Source organism: Pinus tabuliformis, chromosome 9 (assembly GCF_031772625.1).
Source record: "Pinus tabuliformis cultivar Carrire ecotype Pingquan chromosome 9, CPIR1, whole genome shotgun sequence".
NCBI classification, from domain to species: Eukaryota; Viridiplantae; Streptophyta; class Pinopsida; order Pinales; family Pinaceae; genus Pinus; species Pinus tabuliformis.
Window position 1 is genome coordinate 2,006,306,687 of NC_142307.1, and position 20,941 is coordinate 2,006,327,627.

General features: G+C 36.8%; 1 pseudogene; it reads left to right on the top strand.

The window, feature by feature from the left end:
• The first annotated feature begins 1,004 nt into the window (after nucleotides 1-1,004).
• LOC149157088 (fatty acyl-CoA reductase 2, chloroplastic-like) lies at nucleotides 1,005-20,597 on the top strand (annotated as a pseudogene).
• Nucleotides 20,598-20,941: the final 344 nt, after the last annotated feature.

Consider the following 20,941-nt stretch of genomic DNA (forward strand, 5'->3'; position numbering starts at 1 on the left):
GTCACCATGGAAACACCCTTCAACATACCCAACAGTAATGCCAACTCTAGGGATATCTTAAACAACTTGGCGAAGGAGCCGAGAAAATTCAGGATGACACACAACCAGGTTTACAAGACGAAGATACTACAGAAGGCATATCAATACTTGGTCATCTTTGCATGTCGCTTGTATGGCCAAGAGAGCACGGAAACCTTCTCGCAGAGTTGGGTGATCGTGTTGGACCAACTGGCCAGTGAAGGCAAAGCATGCAACTAGTCCGACATGTTGGCTCACAAGCTGAAAGAACAGGTAGCAAGAGCTTGACAGCCGCCCAAAGGTCAGCAAGCAAAAATCTACATGTTTGCTGACATCTTGGATGCAATTTGTGCTTGTCAGGAGTTCTCGGGCTTGAAGTGCGCATGGAAATCAGTGGAGACCTTTGTGAACACTTATTCTAAAATGTTGTCCGAATGCAGCTTCATAGGAGTTATCACATAGTTGTCCGATCATTTTTTCACCCTAGTGTACAAGATGATATTTGAATAGGATCCACCCTGCATGTCGAAGGCAGTAATGGAGGAACTATTCGATATAGAATATTGGTATGCCTCGCTGTCCAGCACCTTCATACAAATGTACAATGTAGAGAAGCCTCCGCATTTTCTACCGAAGTTTGACTTGTACAAGCTCGTCATGCACGAAGTATCATACCACATCTTGGCAGGATTGTCAGCCAGGCTACACTGGAAGAAGAAGGCACCTCGACCCTCTCTTCCATTTCATATCAGGTTATACGAGATACAAAATTTTAAGCATGCAAATATCGAAGCATAAGAGATCAAGAAATATCCATTCGATGCCTGAAGCTACAATCTGTATGACCCGCATTGTTTCGTAAAAGATCACTGCACGAGAGTACAGTTTCAGTGGATCCACGGGGCATGTCATTGGGTGGAGGAAGACCCATCGAGATATTGTTACAACTTCTCTAAACCCAATGAACCGATCGGCATCGTTGTGGAATGGTTAGCAAAGCAGAATCTGGAAGAGCACCAACAACAACAGCAGCAGAGGTAAGCATATTAGCGCGTGACAAAGGCAAGAGGAAGATTGTCGACAACATGGAGGAGGAACAAAGCTGCAAGTTCCGAGCAGACCCACTTGTGCAGAAAGCATCTTTGGCAATAGAGGCGAAGAGGCAACAGTACGACAAGAGGAATGTGCAAAGGCAGAGAGAAAAATGGAGAATGGAGGAAACAGAGAAGGAGTTGCATGAGTTGAAGGAGCAACTCCAGAAGGAACAAGAGTTGCATGGACAGGAGAAGGAAGCGCAGCAAGAACAGGTACAGCAGGGGGCGCAACATGTACATACAAATGAAACTATGCCTATATAGGTATTCGACTCATCTTAACAGTTGGCACCAAGCAGACAGGATGAGCCATGGCAGGAGCAAGAGATTGAACAAGCACTTGATCAGATGGATACATATATGGAGAAACAGGAGTTAGAGAAATACATTGACCTGATGCCTCGCCACCAAGAGGTTGACCCACCAGCTTCACAGAATCCAGAAGCGGAGCAAGTCCCAAGTGACCAAGGAGGCACTGAAATCCTTGGAGACAATCCAGAGGGAGAGATGCACAACATCTCATTCGATGAGTCCCAACATAGAGTTATGCAATCTCACAGAGTGTCGACTCTAGATGATCACACATCTCCTGCGTAGTTTGAGGAACGAGTGATCATATCTAACATGCACAAGCATCTAACAGCATTAGCCAATGCTACCAGAGCATATGTCGAAGCCACTAGCTCGAGTATTTGCTTCTTGATATTTGAGAATGATTGAATAGCTAAGGAGTTACAGATGGCCAAGTAGGGAGGAGAACTGGTTACTGCATCCACCCAAGTAGAGTTGAAGAAGGAAATACTGGATGAAGTATTGTCCCTTGACACAGTCATGCGGGCATTGTATTCTAAGTTTGGTATTGTGCATAAGGCAGTTGTCCATCTCAATGGTTGGCAGCGGCGATGTTCAAGCACGTATCTTATCGAACGTGCATGCTACTATTGATTACATGAAAACATGGAGAATGAAATACAAGGGAACCTTGTTACACTTGCCCAAGATGATGAATCTCAGAGCGGTCGAGTTGAAGGAATGCATCTTGTTGGCCGAATAAATCATTCTTGCGAACAAGACCGATCTCCCAAGTATCAAATGATATCTAGCAACAAGCAGCACAAGCAAATCTACTTTTCTCTAAACATGTTTCAATTCATAAATGAAAACTAAGAGCTATAATAGACCCTACCTCGGTCCAACGCTTGTTTGTGGCAGTTTTGTTCCAACAGCTTCAAGCAGTTCCCTTTTAATAACCTGCATACACAAACAAACACACATCAAAGAACACCTGCATAGATAATATAATAAAACATGTTTATTATGAAGATCAAGGAGCTCATAAAATAAACCATTAAAGACAGTTCATTAAGAAAAATAAAATTGATTGTATTAACTTTATGAATAAAAGAACTTTACAACTTTGGTGCCTTGATGTTGTACAAGCTCTTTCCAGGGTCCAGCAGGAATCTCCTCTACTTTGACAAGCCTCACTCACTCCCCAAATGAGACAAAAGGTATGTGATCTCTCCTCTCATAAGCTCAAAAAGGAAGTCTAAGTTCCAGCAGCATTTACCCTCAAAAATCTTCAGCTTTCAACCTCCCCTACAACCAGCCCAATGCCTTAATTTATAGTGCAAGGGAAGGCAGTTGCAGGTCCTCCATTGAAGGGATAAGTTCCTCCTTCAATGGGATAAGCACCTCATATCATGGAGTTAGCTCCCTTAGTTATGGAATGGATGAACCAAGGTGGAGTGGACTTGCCAGCGTAATATTCCTTCTAGAAGCATCTAGAAGTGACCCAAGGTGAGTTTTTAAGAATGAACCCACGCTTTTTAACTTTTATAGGGGTTCACACCCATTGCTTAATAGACAGAGCGGTCAGGTTTGCAGGTCATGTGACCATTGGGTGCGGCACCGCAGGCAATACTAGGAGAAAGTGCGAAACTAGGATTTGAGATATTTTTAAGGTCTTTCTCCCATTTTCAAGGCTTTACATGAAGAGTTGAGGCTTAAGACTTGCAAAGGAGGTATGTATGAGTGGTGGTGGACTCACACAAACTGTAGAAAGTCATGGTGACAATGTTTGTGTAACAGATTGCCCCCTGAAGTGCGAAGTCTGTAATAGATGAGGATAGTTTTTGATCATCTAAGAAGAGTGAAGGACTTTATCATTTCAAGGATCTTCCTGTGAATACCCCGGTCGGAACCTATAAAAACATTCAACACAAAATATATATATGTGAAAATATCATCGCTGAGGTAGACATTCCCATACTCAGATCAAAACTGACTAAGAACTATCTAAAACTGTTCTGATAAAGGAATGATTTTGTAATACATCACAAGTAGAGACATATGGACACAGTATGGACGCAGCCATCTGTTTATGAATAGTTCACTATATAATGATAACAAAATTCCTCGCAGCCTGGATAGTGGAAACTAGATCCAGGGTCTTCATTTCTGCTTCCCGAACTAGTACGATTCTATCCATGTGAATGAATGTGTCGAAGTCGAACATGGTAGAAACCACTTGATTACCAGTCAATGATGTAAACTGTTAACAAGTGTGAGAGAAACCAATAGTAATGTTAATGGCTCTCAAAGTACTCAGTACAATCCATGAAATGTGAATAGATGAGTTGATGTCGAACACGTCACGGAATCCTTTGATCGAAGGCCAATGATGCAACTTGTCATCGAAGGCGAGAAACCTGCCATTGAGGCATGCAGATTCCAAGGTACTGACGATTTCTAGATCATGTTTCTAGATAATGAGCTGAAGTCGATAGAAAGCGATCCGTCGTAGGCAAGCCCACAACACGAAATCATAGATCAAGTTTAAAGAAATATATTTGCAAGTACTAACTCAAGGATGGTCAAGATGGATGACAGATATTTTGTAGATGAATGGTTTATTTGGACTGACCTCTTGAACACATAACGACACTGCAGATGGTTTGGTGACAATTGACCCAAAGTTAATACCCAGAAACCGGCTGAAGACTTTCAATGTGGCTTGATTAACTGTTAGACAAAGGATTTCCCAACCCAGGTGAACAAAAAGTGTCGTGTTCAAGAGTGGTTGAATGCGTTTCTGAGACACAAAGTATGACAAACAAGTTCATTTTTATCTCTTTTCCCCCACCATTTCTGGCAAGTACCTCTTTATTTTTGACAAGCTTGAGGAGGATAACATTTGCTTGATTATAAGCTCATCCTTTGGATGAGTCCAACTTAGTTTAAATTTGAACCCTAAGAAGGAGTGGTTCGTTCCTGTTTGTAATTGAATAGGTCCTTTACTGTGAAATTTTAACAAGCCCAGTATAGGAGAAACTCGGTGTTTTTCAATTTTAGGGAGTCAGAAGAAAAACTTAAGAAAACTCCATGGTTGTCCTTTTTCGTGAATTTGTGTCTCCCAAGCCCGAAAAAGTATAAAATAATACTTGAGAGAACCGCTTGATATTATGACCAAGGAGTACTTTTCATATTTAGTTTCCCTGACCTAAAAAGTAAGAAAAGCAATCGAAGTCACGTCGTTTTATTACCAATATCGAACTTGAAACGACAAAAGTCCGGCAATATTTTCATGTTTATACGGTCAGAAAAAGAGCTATAAGTGGACCGTCTTTTTGATTCCGTTTTAACGAGTTTAAAAAGAGAAAGCTCGACAATCTTTTCATATTTTAGGAGTCAAAAAAGAGCTTAAAGAAGACTCTAAGGTTTCACTTTTTTGTAAGTTTTAACGAGTTCGAAAAAAGGATAAAAATGTACTCATGGTTTTCACTTTTTCGTAAGTTTTAATGAGTTTGAAAAAGGGATAAAAATGTACTCATATGGCCGACTTTCAATTTAATTTACGAGCAGGAAAAGACAGAAAGAACTCGGCATTTTCATTTGTTTTACGAGAATGAAAGATAGCAAAATAATCTCAGGATTTTCATGAGTTTAACGAGTCTTGAAAATAACCGAAATTGACTCGAGATAGGTTTCATTTTTACAAAAGCTTGAAACAGAGAAAAACTATGCTTCAAAGTAGTTTCATTTTTACACAAGCTTGAAACAAAGATAAAACTATGCTTGATGCCCCCTAAGCGTAACTACTAGAGCGCATGCCCCCCAGCTTCATTTCATTCAACTAAGTACACTACTGGTAATTAATAGCTGGATGGAATGAAGGTTCAGTTACGAGATCATTTGAAAGACTCGACCTAAAACTGTAAGAAAATTATGCAAAACACTGAAATAACTAACCTAAATATACAACTTAACATTTATGAGATCTAGTCAAACGCTCGACTCAATTAGAGGAGGAATTGTTTCATTTTTTAACGAGCTTGACACAGGAAAAGAACTATGCTCGGATTCGGTTTCATGTTTACGCAAGCTTGAAATGAAAAACTATGCTTGTTATAAGTTCGCATGCCCCCAGCATAATGACGCAAATCGAGGTACATGCCCCCCAAGCTTCATTGCATTCAACCAGGTGGCTGAAATGAAGGTTTACTTTCAAGATCTTGGAAAGACTTGGGGGAGTTGTTTCATTTTTTAGTGAGGTTGACACAGGAAAAGAAGTATCCTCAAAACCCTTGTTTCATTTTTTAGTGAGGTTGACACAGGAAAAGAAGTATCCTCAAAACCCTTGTTTCATTTTTTAAATGAGCTTGACACAAGATAAGGAACTATGCTCATGACTCCTTGTTTCATTTTTTAACGAGATTGACACAAGACAAGGAACTATGCTCATGAATCCTTGTTTCATTTTTTAAATGAGCTTGACACAAGATAAGGAACTATGCTCATGACTCCTTGTTTCATTTTTTAATGAGCTTGACACAAGATAAGGAACTATGCTCTTATACCTGATTCATTTTTTAACGAGGATGACTCAGTAACAGGAACTATCCTCGAAACATCCAATTTCATTTTTTAACGAGGTTGAGACAGGAACAAATTATCCTCACTTCTACTCTCTACAATCTACCTATATAACCTATCCTTGTTTCATTTTTTAACGAGGTTGACACAAGACAAGGAACTATCCTCATACCTGATTCATTTTTTAATGAGGTTGACTCAGTAACAGGAACTTTCCTCGAGATTCCTTGTTTCATTTTGTAACTAGCTTGAAACAAGACAAGGAACTATGCTCATGACATCCAGTTTCATTTTTTAACGAGGTTGAGACAGGAAGAAACCATCCTCATAACACCCTGTTTCATTTTTTAACGAGGTTGACACAGTAAAAGGAACTTTCCTCGAACAACTAATCATGGCTTCCAACTGGAAGAAAGACATGTCAATGGACAGACCTTGATCATGGCTTCCAAGAGGTCTTCATCAGAAGGAAGAATAGTTCTCTGGAAGGAACACATGTCAAGGGACTCAAAAGGGATAAGAACATCGCGTTCAAGTAATCCCATAGAGTTTTCCATGTCAATTACCGGATCTAAATCAAAGGAAGATGAGCAAACAGTGAGAGGCTCACTTACATCGGTAACTGAAAACATGGGACCAGTTGCCACATAATTAACCCGTGGCGGGGTAGATACCACTTTAGAATCAGGAACATTTAGGGGTGTCATATTATTGGTAGTTGAAACAAGACTAGGGAACGAAAGCTGGTCTACAGTCACAATATTTCCATTGTGAGGGAAAGACATCACGCGAAAGAGTGTCGATACGACAGCTTTCATTACATAAACATAGTCTCGCCCAAGGAGTAAATTGAAATCAAAGGGACCTTGAACTACCATAAGATCAATACAGACAGTTTTACCTTCCAAGATAATAGAAAACTTAGGAAGGATCCCTAAAGGTTCACTAATGGTTCTGTTAAAAGCTTTCAGATTCTGCGTAATAGGCACAAGCTGAGGGGAACCCAAAGCTTTGCAAGCAGTTGAGGATAAAATACTAACAAAAGCACCTTCATCTACCTGTGTGCGATGTATGTCCCTACCACCAGCGTTGACAATGATTTGGAAAGGGATGGAGGAAGGAAGACGAGGTTAGTCTATTCCAATCAAAGGAAAAGACCTCAGTACTTAGAGGGGGTTTTGTAGAAACAGGTGAAATGCCCCTCGGCGTAGAAGAATCTGATGTAACAAGAAGAACCTGAGTGGTATGAAGTTCACTCTCTAAAGGGAGAGTGGGATCAACCGAATGTGAAATTGAATCGACCAGTTGATCAACTAATGGATCATCAACCTAAGTGATATGAGTTTCACTCCGCAATGGAAGAGTGGGATCGACTGTACTTGAAATTAGATCAATCACTTCGTGAGTTGACGGTAGGTTGGGAGAAAGTTTACGGTAACCAGTTGGAAATTCTTGCTATGGAACAGTAAGGTTTTCCAACAATTTTGAGGCTTCATCCATGTGAGGGAAAATGTGAGTTTGATGACTCCCTTTGCATAACTTACAAGGAAACCTAACTTTACCCTTTTTCCCAGGAACCTGACTATCACTGGTTGATGGATCAATGGAAAGTTGATGAGATTTTTCTGACCATGCTTCCAAGACCTTTGGAATACCAGGACAATTGATAAGGAAGTGGTCACCCTTACAAAGCTTGCAAGGGTATTTGGGTTTACGATGCATGTTGGAGGTTTCCTCAACATAACTAACACTTACAACCATGGTTGGTTGGTTGACTTCTTTCTTATCTTGCTTCTTCTTCTTCTTCTTCTTCTTCTTCACTTTTTTCTTCTTCTTAGCTACCTGGTTACTAGCATCAAGGCTTTTACCAAGCGAAGAGGAAGAAATGGAGGAAGAAAAATTAGGCGAAGAAGGTAAAGGGTCAACAGAAGGTTGGTGATGTTGAGATGGTGAACTCTGTTGAGGTGAAGCATTCGGTTGAGGTGGAACAATTGGAGTATTTGGGGCCAACGAAGTTGAAAATAACCATATCGGTAAACCTATTGTAAATCCAAGTAATGACAAAGTAGCCATATAAGGAGGACCAACATTTTCAAAGCAAGGAAAAGTACTAGGATTCTCATTAAGAGAGGTTCCTTGGTTGGTAAATTCCAAAACAGTTGCCATTATATTCAACTTCAGTGAATATTATTAACAATTTAAAACTAAAATTAACAATTCACAATTCACGCCTAACAATTAAAATTCACAATTCACACCTATGGTCTCTAAAAGTAAAAAAAAAAACAAATTAACACGCGCTATCAAATCTAGGAGTCAAACCACACACAAACAGTAACTTTCCGTACCAAAAACACTAGTTGGTGATGAAATCCAACGTCGCAGAATTCAATACAGAAAGTGCGGTTGGAACAGTTACCCCGACAACCTGCTTAATGAAACAGACTGGCACAAGTTTCTCCACTATAACCGTCTCGAGTGAAGAGAACCCCCCAGAGAGTCCAAGTGAGTCTAGTCAACGTCTGCTCCAGGTACAGTGGGATCTTCCCTCCACCGTCACCTTAGGAAAGAATCCTATAGATTATGGCCACTAAGGTTACCAACAGAAACAAATATACCTGGGGGAACAGTCTACGATCTGATACACACGCAAGGGCAGAGTAACAAAGCTCAATCCCCTTGAAGGCTCCTTGACATAATCCAAGGTTTACCAACAAGTGACCCCAGGCTCCTCGACAATGGTCAATCCGAGGTTTACCGTTTTTAATACGTGAATATCTTCTATCGTTCCCAATGAGGAAGGATTGATTACCTCACTGGTTCAGATATGATCTCGTGCTTCTCCTTTAAGAGGAGCTTTCCCAGAGCATAGATGTAACAATTGGAATTTCTCCCTACCGCAAGATCGACTACTTGTTTGTTTTACTGTCTTGGAGAGTTAACTAAAACCTATTCCAAGACACTAGCGTAAGCTAGATTGGTGGAAAGAAACCTAAAAATGTAAAAATTACTAGATGAATTTTAATTAAGCGCTGTGTTATTTAGGCTGTTATTACTCAAAAGGGTAAATGGATATGAAACCAATGGTGTTATGACCCGACCCAAAACTGAATGCAATCGAATATGATAATGTAATATTTTCAGTTCTATGAATCCTAACTAAAGTAAGGAGAGAGTTTCCATTCACTTCCAACAATGCAAAAAATTGATCACTAAGAGAAACTATAACAAATTCTCAAATGCACTAATTTCATCAAGAAAATCTAATGCAAATCAATTCCAAAACAGTTTTTAATTTTTATTTTGTGTGTTAAAAACAAGCATAAAAATATATAAATTCAAATCAAAGAAAACTGATCTAAATCTACGATTGATTTTTCAGAATGTAAACTATGCAATTGTAATCTATGCACAATTCACTTGAAAAGTATGCAAATGTAATCTATGCACATTTTTCATTCATATTCTGAAAATGAGAATTCTAATTATGCAAATGTGATCTATGCAAGAGAATTCTCAAACACAAGATGATTCTAATGTAATCTAAGAACCAATCAAGTGCAAGTCGAGAAAATTGGGTGAGAGTTCCAAAGATCAAAAAATAAAAACACTCAAAGGCAATTAACACTCATACACAATTTAGCCCAAAGACTGAGACAAACCTCCAAGTAATGACCAAAGAAATCAAATTAAGAATTTCTCAAAAAAGAGACTCAAAACACCCAATTGATAAAAGCTTAAAACAAGAATGCCAATGGAAGTTAACTCACAAGGAACTTTTGTCAAGACACGTGCAGATCTGGGCATAAACTAATAGCTATGGACAAAAACTAAACCTAACTGGGCGGAAGGATCTTAGGTTTTTCAAACTTTTGACAGGGTCCGCAGGCTCCCAGTAGAACCAGGTGCAGTACCGCTCTGTGTTATACTGTAACAGTGCGAACAGGACAACACTGTACCTAACTTTTTTTTTATGCTAATGGAAAAACCTATGAGCAATTTATGAAACCAACGTTTCGGACTAGCTAGGTGAGTCCATCATCAGGGCAATGAGATCTGTATTTTTAGAAGAGAGAGTTGAGGAAATTATGAAGCTATTAATAGATGAATAGAACGATATCTGTTAGCTTATAATGTCGGCCTGATTGATTTACACTTATTAATTAATTAGTTTTTAATTTTTATTTTTTTTTATATAAAAAAAATTAAATTAAATTATTTAATAAATCCTATTTAAGAGACAGTTTGATATTAATTGTATGAATTTTTTTTATTTTTTATTTTTATTATTATTATTTTTTTAATTTATTTATTTTGTTTTAATTAATTAATTTATTTTATTTTTATTATTTATATTTATTTATTTATTTTTTATTATTATTTTTTTAATTAATTAATTTATTATTATAATAATTATTTATATCCTCTCTTTTTATTTTTTTTATTTTTTTTTCTTTTTCCTTCTTCTCTTTAATACAATTAAATCATTATTCTTATTATTAATTATTTATCAGTTATTTTATTATTGTTATACATATTATTATTACTAATAATATCATCTTTATTATTATTATAATTAATATTATAATTATTATTCCTATTATAATTATTATTCTTATTCTTTATGATTATTAAAATTGTTATTATATATATATATATATATGTTATTTAAATTATGTGATATGTTATATAAATGAGGTATTTGTTCTGAAATAGTTTAAATTGAAGAAATTATTATTTGCATTTATTTATTTAATTAATTATTTAAAATTTGAATTGTCAAATGTTGTAATTATTTTTTCTACTATAATTATTATTTTTATTCTTTTATGATTATTAAAATTGTTATTATAAAGATATTATAATAACAATTTTAATTATTATTGTAATTATTATTGCAATATTAATATCCCTGCAATGTTAATGAGAATGTGATTGAAGTCGTGGACTCTTTAATTCCTTTCGACTGTAATGTTAATATGCCTGACATGGCCGTTCCAATTTCGATGATATCGCCTTGTGATATGTGAATTTTGGGCTGCTCTCGGACTTCGAAACATGATCTCCTTATTGTCTGTCGGCGTGACTGATGAATTTTAATCTATATGAATTTTAATAATCCATGTTACAGTGTCCAATTGATGGGAATTAGATTTGGCAGAATCTTTTGAGAAAAAAAACCTAGTTATAGGTTAAGTCGTAGAGTTTAGGGCGCTCTACACGGCAGTGGATTGTTATCTACAGATTGCTTGGTTGCAGAATTGTGGCTCTCAGCCTTACCCAGTGGGAAGGTGCTTCTTCAACGTGGGTCTTCATTGTAATAATTATAAGGTGAAACCGAGTTTGCATCATTAAGTATTCAGATAATCTTAAGTTTTTTATCAGCAGAAGTTTTTTTATCAGCAGCAGAAGTAATTTTTTATAGAATGCATTCAATCATGTCTATGGTAGGAATAGTTCTCACTGGCAAGGAGAACTATCCTAAATAGTCCCGGATGATAAAACACACCCTCATCTTCAACGAGTTGTGGAAAGGAGTGTGTGTCGAAGAAGAAGACAAAGACCCAGTGCAGCCTACATCAGATAAAGAGCTTGTCATTTGGGAAAACAAGAACAACAAAGCCTATGCATTGATCGCAGCATCTGTAAATGAAGAAGTAAGTCGTCATATTTCATCATATTCAACTGCCTTTGAAGCTTTACAAAAGCTGAAAGAACTCTATGACTCACATTCTGCACTTGAAGTTGTTCAGCTCATGATTAAACTCTTCACTCTTGAACTGAAAAATAATGATCCTCTTGCTCTTGCATCTGAAGTAAAATCCATAATGCATGATATCAAATCCACTAAGGTTGAGCTGGATATCCCTCTTATTGCTTTTCTCAAGGCACTCTATCCTACTTACTCCAATTATCTTGAGTCTTTACAAGCAAATGGAAATCTTAAAGATATAACCTTTGACTCTCTTGTGAAAAAGTTTGCTGAAAGAGAGAAAGCCTTTGGAAAGAAGACAGTCCCTGAATCTTCTGAAGAGACTGTGTGCCTTGCTCATAAAGAAAAGCATCCTGCTCAAGACTCTACAAGAGGAAGAGGTGGACGAAGAGGAAGAGGAAGATATTTCAGAGGCAAGGGGGGCAGACATTCTCAAGGAGAAAAGGCAGATTTGCATTGCATTCGCTGCAAACGAAATGGATCACATGATGCTTCTACATGCAAGCTACCATGGGACAAAATTGAGCAGAAAAGAAACCAGCAGAAAGGTAAAACTGATGATACAGACAAAGGTAAAGCACCTGAATCCGCTCACTATATTGAGGCACAATGTAACATTGGAGTAAATGAAGATTTGTTTAATGCTTCACTTGCTTCTTCGAAAAATGATTGGTTGCTTGATTGAGGAGCAACCTGTCATATGACTCATAGGAAAGATTTTTTTGAAGATTTCACTGACAATGTTGATGGAGCAGTATTTGCAGATCAGTCAAAAATCAAGCCATCAGGGCTTGGCACAATCAGGCTTAAACTGCCTGGTCTTCCAGACTTTCTTCTGGATCATGTTCTATATCTCCCACAGCTCAAGAGAAACTTGTTGTCCTTGGTCCACATTCGCCAGCAAGGTCACTCCATTCATATGTTTGATGGCAAGCTTGAGGTAAGAAAAGCTTCGGACCACTCACTTATCATGAGGGGAATAGAAGAAGAAAGGCTTCTCAAACTACAAGGAACCTCTGCTCATGCACAACATTTCTCATATATTTTTCATTATGAAGAAGGTACACTTCCATCAAGTTTATTATGGCATGCTAGATTTGGACATTTAAACTATGACAGTCTCCGCTTATTGAAGAAAAATGGTGTTGCTGGTTTCCCTACAATTCCTAGGAAACATAAGCAATGTGATGCTTGCATTCTAGGAAAGCATAGCAAACAGTCTTTTCATGATTCACATTCAAGAGCACATAGGAAGCTTGAACTCATTCATTCAGATTTATGTGGTCCAATGCCTGTTCCTTCTGCAAATGGAAATAAATATATCATGACATTTATTGATGATTACACCAGAATGTGTTGGGTTTATTTATTGAAGAACAAATCTGATGCCTTTCAAACATTCAAGAATTTTCATAAATGGATTGAAAATGATGCACAATCTCATATTGGGTCTATTCGCACTGATAATGGAAAAGAATATACATCAAATGAATTTGAAAACTATCTTCGCCAACATGGGATCAAACATCAAACAACTGTGCCTTATAATCCCCAACAGAATGGTGTAGCTGAAAGAATGAATAGAACAATCTTGAATATGGTACGATCCATGCTTTTCTTCAAAAATGTAAAGATAATGTTTTGGGCTGATGCTGTTCTATGTGCTGCATATATAAAGAATAGATGTCCATCTAATGCTATAAGAAACAAGACTCCTTATGAATTGTGGTATGGACATGTTCCTTCGGTAAAACATCTCAGGATCTTTGGTTCCACCTGTTATGCTTTGATACCAAAGGTACATAGAAACAAACTTGGTGCTAGAAGTCGTAAGTGTATCTTCCTGGGGTATTCAAACACCTCCAAAGCATACCGCCTCTATGATGAAGTAAATAAAAAGTTTGTTGTATCTAGAGATGTCATTTTTCTTGAATCATCCAAATCTGACAATGTTGTTGAGCGGCAACTTGATCGCTTGGATAGATTCACAAAAACGAAATCATTTCAAGAGTTTGATAATCAGATTCCACATCTTGAAGGGGGGATTCCTATACTAGATCAACATGTGGAATCTTCTTCTGAAGAACAATCTCCCCTGCATGAAACTCCAACAACGGATGATCCTTTAAGTGATGTAATTGATAGAATTGGGAGACTCAATCTTGATTCAGTCCCAACTCAATCAACAGAGAAGCCTGGACCATCTCAAAAAGGTCCCCCAAAGTGGCTGACAAAGACACTTGAAAGTGTTCATCCTGATGAAATTGGAAAAACAGGAACCAGAAATTCAAACCGACAAGATGGAGGTGATGTAGATGACTCTAATTCACCTGTTGATATGGATGTTACTTATGATTGTGAATTGAACTTGTCTACAGATTTTGAACCAACTTCCTTCAAAGAAGCTGCTTCTCATGATGAATGGAAAGAAGCGATGCAAAAGGAGTATGATGCCCTCATAAAGAATGGCACTTGGAAGCTGGTTGATCCTCCATTTGGAACCAAACCAATTGGCTGCAAGTGGGTCTACAAGAACAAGTACAAAGCTGATGGCTCACTTGACAAGCACAAAGCTAGGCTTGTGGCAAAAGGTTTTGCGCAGAAGGAAGGGGTCGATTATGAGGAAACTTTTGCCCCCACAGCAAAATGGGCCACCATCCGGACACTCTTTGCACTAGCTGCTCAGAACGGTTGGAAAGTCCATCAAATGGATGTAAAAACTGCATTCTTGAATGGAGATCTAAAAGAGAATGTTTTTATGTCCCAGCCTAAAGGATTTGCTGTGAAAGGACATGAACATAAAGTATGCAAACTTGTGAAGTCCTTGTATGGCCTCAAACAAGCACCACGAGCCTGGTATGAAAAACTAACTGAGCATCTTCTGAAACTCAACTTCAATCATTTTGATCTTGATGATGCAACTTTATTTGTCAAGAAAGTTGGCAAAACAGTTGTGTATCTTGTGGTATATGTAGATGATCTTTTAATGACAGAGAACAATGAAAGCTACATTGCATCCATAAAGAAGGAATTGGGGAAAAGTTTTGAAATGACGGATTTGGGCTATGTTCATTACTATCTTGGCATTGAAGTAACCCAACATCCAAAATCCATATTTCTTTCTCAAAAGAAATACATTAGAGATTTGTTAAACAGATTTGGCATGACAGAGTGCAATCCTCTTTCTACTCCAATGGAACAAAACTTAAAGCTCACATCTATTGAAGGAAAGGAATTTGAGGATGCAACAAAGTATAGACAGCTTGTAGGAAGTCTCATCTACCTCACTACTACCAGACCAGACATTTCATTTACTGTTGGAATCCTCTCCAGGTTCATGCAAAAGCCTTGTGAGGGACATTGGTCTGCTGCAAAAAGAGTTCTAAGGTACTTGAAGGGAACTCAAGACCTTGGAATCAAGTATACACAGGTGGACGACTTCAGCTTGATTGGATACTCTGATTCAGACTTCGATGGAGACAAAGAAACTGGGGTATCTACTTCAGGATATGCTATGAGTCTTGGATCAGGAGCTGTCTCCTGGAGATCACGCAAACAATCAGTTCCAGCAGATTCCACAACTGAAGCAGAATACGTGGCAGCAGCTGAAGTAACGAAAGAAATTGTGTGGCTTAGGAAAATTCTTGAAGATTTGCAGGTAAAACAAGTACAATCAACTCCACTCATGATTGATAACACCTCTGCAATAAAGTTGGCCAAGAATCCAAAGTTCCATGATCGAACAAAGCATATCAATACTAAATATCATCTGATTCGACATCATGTTAAGGCCAAAACAATCCATCTCCGTCATTGTTCCACAAATGAGCAAATTGCAGACATCTTCACCAAAGCACTTGGAAACGAAAAGCTTGAACGATTCAGAATGATGCTTGGACTCACCAACATTCCTTCAGATTAAGGGGGAATGTTGACACCTAATCTTCATGATTGGGGAATTTGTAAAATAAATAAATCAGGAATGTGAACAGTCATCGGAAGATGAACTGAACAATCACTCCTAATGTATAAAACAATAGCCTACCTATGGAATAATCAAACGAATTAGTTTTTCTGAGTTTTCTGCCAAACTGGAGTTACTCCTGACCTAACAAATAATATGAATTTTCAATCAGATTTAAAGCTTTAATATTTGCAATCTTATATGAAGTTGATATAATGGAACCCCAAGAATCTATCTTTCATTTATGCTTATGTAATTCCATCACATTCACATGCATGTGTATGTGTATCACAAAAGGATTTATACTCTAGCATTCCATAAATTTAAAATAAGATTAAAAAATAATATATTTTAATAAAATGTATCATATTCAAGAGTATAACACATTTTATAAATTTAAAAGCAGAATTTAAAAACAATATAGTTTAATAAAATGTATCCAAATATGTTATATTCAAGAGTATAACATTTTATAAATCTAAAATAAAAATTTAAAAACAATATAATTTAATAAAATATATCCAAATATATTATATTCAAGTTTTATTTTATTAAAATGTTTTATACATGTATAGTCATGTTAATTATATGTTAATTATATTAATATAAATCATAATTGTCATGTTAATTATATTAATATAAATCATAATTGTAAAAAAAATTGAAAATACCTTTTTCATAAAATGGGTGAAATATTCATCCTAAACTGTGAGCTCTTAGGCTCTTCAAACAATGCACAGAAACAGTGCACACAAGATTCTTCTCAGCAACTATGTCACTGCCTCCTCTGGAAACATACATGCTGTAACACATTATAATTCCTGTTTTTTGTCACCGTCGTATTTAATATCATATTGCAATGCCCAAGATTCCAGAAATTCTCAGCAACTATGTCACTGCCTCTGGAAACTAATTACATGCTATAACAGCTTATAATTCCTTTTTCTGTCATCGTCGCATTTAATATCATGCGACTCTGGCGTGTGTAGTTTGTTCAACAACTTCATCATTTGGTCTTGTCATTAATTTCGGTGACTAGTCATTAGTGCTATTCATTTAAGTCTGCTGTGGCCGAAATATATTCGTACGTTGATAATGTCAATATATTGATATATTTTATACGTTGATAATATAGGTTTATGTTCAGTATTTCCTTGTTTGCAGTGTTCGTCGATTTGTCTGTAAAACTCTGGGAGTCTAATATTATTTTGGCTGTCATGGCTATGTCACAAACAGTTCCACATCCCAATCTTACTTTATGTTTTTTTCCTGCTCGTTATATGAGGGATAAGAAATCAGAACTGCTCCTCCCCATCAAGCGGACTATCCCGTCGTCTTTTTCGTTTCCCAGTTCAGTACTAATAAATCATGGGGTAGGTAGTAAGTCAAGAAAACCTAATCGATTCTGCTGCACAAGAGCAGATTCAGACGAGTTAGTGTTGATGAGCACAAAACATGAAGCCTCAAAAGGCACTTTATTCTCACGGAGCAGAAGAAGCGGATTACCGGCTGCCACAATCGCTGGGGGGAATACTGAGAACACTTCTATAGCCCCATGCAAGGGTCTTGGAATTGTAGATTTTCTGAGGAGGAAGAACTTTCTCATCACTGGTGCCACGGGTTTTCTGGGAAAAGGTGTAACACAACTTCCTCAAGTTATTAATTATTTCTAATTTAGTTATTTAGATCACCTCCTGCTGGCTCACTCGTTATTAATGAACGCTTGTTTCTCATATCTGCAGTGTTGATAGAAAAAATATTGAGAATGCAACCAGATATCGGAAAGCTGTTTTTGATAATCAGGGCTGATCATGAGTCCACCTCTGCATCGAAAAGATTGATAAATGAAGTATGATGAATATCCTCTTCTAGAGTTAAGTACTAGAAATGAGATTACTAGACTTATGCGATGATCATAACAATTTCTAATAATTTGCGAAAGTCAGGTTATGAACAGCGAGTTATTCAAAGGGTTGCGTGAAATTCATGGTAATGAATTCCATGAATTCATGTTGAAAAGACTGGTCCCTGTGGCTGGCGATATGACGAAACAAAATCTTGGAATTGAAAAAGATATGGTCGATGTGCTTACAAGGGAGGTGGACATTATTGTCAGCTCGGCAGCCAACACAACATTCGATGATAGGTTGTTGTATTATTTGTTTGAATAGTGTTAATATTTGACTTCATTTGTTTATGAATAGTGTTAATATTTGACTTCATTTGAATAGTGTTAATATTTGACTTCATTTTAATATTTGGATTCTGTGCAATCTGCTGACCATAGATATAACTAAGAGCACCATCTGTTGCAGATACGATGTCGCTTTGGACACCAACACAAAGGCAATTATTCGCCTTCTAGAATTCGGCAAATGCTGCAAGAAAACCCAACTTTTGATGCACATCTCTACTGGTAACTCATCGATTTCATCCTCCGTTTCAACCTAAATTATTTATCGATCTCATCGTTGTTGGTTTATTTCATTCCAGCATATGTCAACGGGCAAAGACAAGGCCGAGTACTGGAGGAGCCATTTCAGATGGGGTATAGTATAGCTAACGAGAAATCGATATGTGTTCCACCTCTGGACATCCAAGCTGAATTTCATTTAGCAAGCAAAGCTCTAGAAGATTTTGAGATTGAATTTTCAGATCTTCAAAACTACAAGTTGAAGAAAGGGAAGGTTGCTCAAAGGATGAAAGATTTGGGAATGGAAAGGTGACATTATAACGATAGCTGTGAATTCTCCTTTCCTTTCATGGTGTAACCATAGCCACATCTTTTTTCTTGGAACATAGGATAAAATTTTCCTAGAAGTTGAAAGTTATAAGCAATTTTTATATAATTTCCATAGAAGTTGACATTAGTGTTTTACATGGGTTAACCTTAGTGTTTTAAAAGAAATAAATTATTGATTTATCTTTTTGTAAAGGCTATCAATATGGTTTCTTCCCAAGGTTGGAATTTGACTTCAAAAAATTTCGTCCTTTCAATCTTGTTCCTTTTTTTTATTATCTCTGTAACATTGATCATCGTGTCCTTCATATTAATATAGTAAAACCTATTCAACTTTGATAAAAGCATTCAATTTCAATGTCAAATCCCACCATATCTCAGTAGGTGTTCCATTTTTTATTATCTCTGTAACATTGATCATCGTGTCCTTCATATTAATATAGTAAAACCTATTCAACTTTGATAAAAGCATTCAATTTCAATGTCAAATCCCACCATATCTCAGTAGGTGTTCGCTATTGGAACGCTGTTTTTCAGGGCAAGATCATACGGCTGGCAGGATACTTACGTGTTCAGCAAGGCAATGGCGGAGATGGTAATATGCGATGGCAGGGAAGATTTACCCGTAGTTATTGTTCGTCCGACTGTTATTGAAAGCACATACAGTCAACCTTTTCCTGGATGGATCGAAGGCCACCGGTATGTTATAATCATTTGACGAATCTCACCGAATATTAATACACATAACAAGAGCTAAATCGAATATTTACATCGCAGAATGTTGGATCCAGCCATTACGCGCTATGGCAAAGGTCAATTACCTTGCTTCTTGGCCGATCCAGATACTGTGCTCGATCTGGTTAGTAACTATATCACAATATGGAAAACTGTTTCTGAAGTACTTGAGAATCCTTTTTCTATATTGGTAAACCTTTTCGCAATAATCACATCAGAGATATTGCTAGATGGTTCGAAAATCTTAATAAAAAGAATGTGATTATTGCCGAGAGAAAGATTTTCCAATATTCAAAGTATAGATCACATCAACCTAAATTTTTATAATCCTTTTTTGTTCGATTCAAATTACAGATACGCGTAGACATGGTTGTAAATGCAACTTTATCAGCCATGGCAAAACACGCGGAAAAGAGTGGCGTAAAGGTTTACCACGTTGCTTCTTCGGTGGTAAATCCCTTGAGAATCGGAGACCTTACAAAATTAATATTTCAACATTTTAAATGTAATCCTTAGATTGATAACAGAGGAAGCCTAGTCAGATTGCTGCAGCAAGTGACCTGCGTTAATACTATGGAGAACTACAGGCAGGCTTTGGAAACGGTTTTTAGTTCACAGAACAATGTAAGTTGTAAAGGCATTTTGTATTTATTTAAACTTTAGATTGCATATCTAACCCAATAGTCTTCCTGCAGACACCTGGGTTATCATCATCAACTGCAGAGTATATCTTACAGCAATTGGAGTACATGGCCAAGATCTACAAGCCGTATACATTCAACAAAGCAAGGTAATCAAGAGCGGACTGAAAATAATTAGTTTGTGAATGGAAATTAAATGAGTTAGGTTGTATATGTTCCTCATTAAATTTTTGATAGGTTAATAATCTTATTGTGGACATATAATTTCTACTTATTTAATACCCATTATAAATGAGTTGTCATCAATTACTTCCTAAGTAAACAAATTTGCTTTTTATGAGGATATATAAATAAATATATTTTAATATCCATAATTATTTGTATATCCACTGTGGTTCATCATCAGGATAGATTAGTGATTGTGTAAGACAGATCTGTCTTACATAATTACTGATCTATCCTGATGATAAGCCAGCCACGATGGATGACTCAAAAAGTCGATGCAAACAATTATAGATGCGAGAACTCCAAAAAAAAACTACAGACAAAGCACTAATCACAGAAGCCTCAAAACAATATTTTAATATGTTTGTGTAACAGGCAGATATATAAAAAAACATATTCGATATCTCGAATTTGGAAAAGCTGTTCCAAGAGCTCTCTGCAGAGGAGCAAGCGAGTTTCGGATTTGATGTTAAGAATATCCAGTGGGAAAATTACATTGCAAATATTCATATTCCTGGACTTCGTCAATATGTCTGGAAAGGACGCGGTGGAGCAGAACGCCCTGCAGAAATCTAGTGCCACTAATTTCTAAGCCGACTATGAAAATAATAGAAGATTAATCTAATAAAGATACATATCCATGTATCTCACGAAAATATTCAAATTCTTCGTGTACTTTAATAGTAAATGACTCCTGTTATAGTCTATATTTCGATACCTAAGTAATGGTAAATAATATTGCAGTCAGCAAAATCATTTTGGTAGTTGTATTAATTGTATGGCAACTATGTTAATAACGGGAATTCAAATTTGAGACATTCAACTGTTTCACTTTATATCATTCGTTTAATTTTATGTAATTTTTTAAAAGTTCTATAGTGATAAAAACAAATAAAATTATTTAAATACATGTAAATAAAACTTTAAAATAATTAA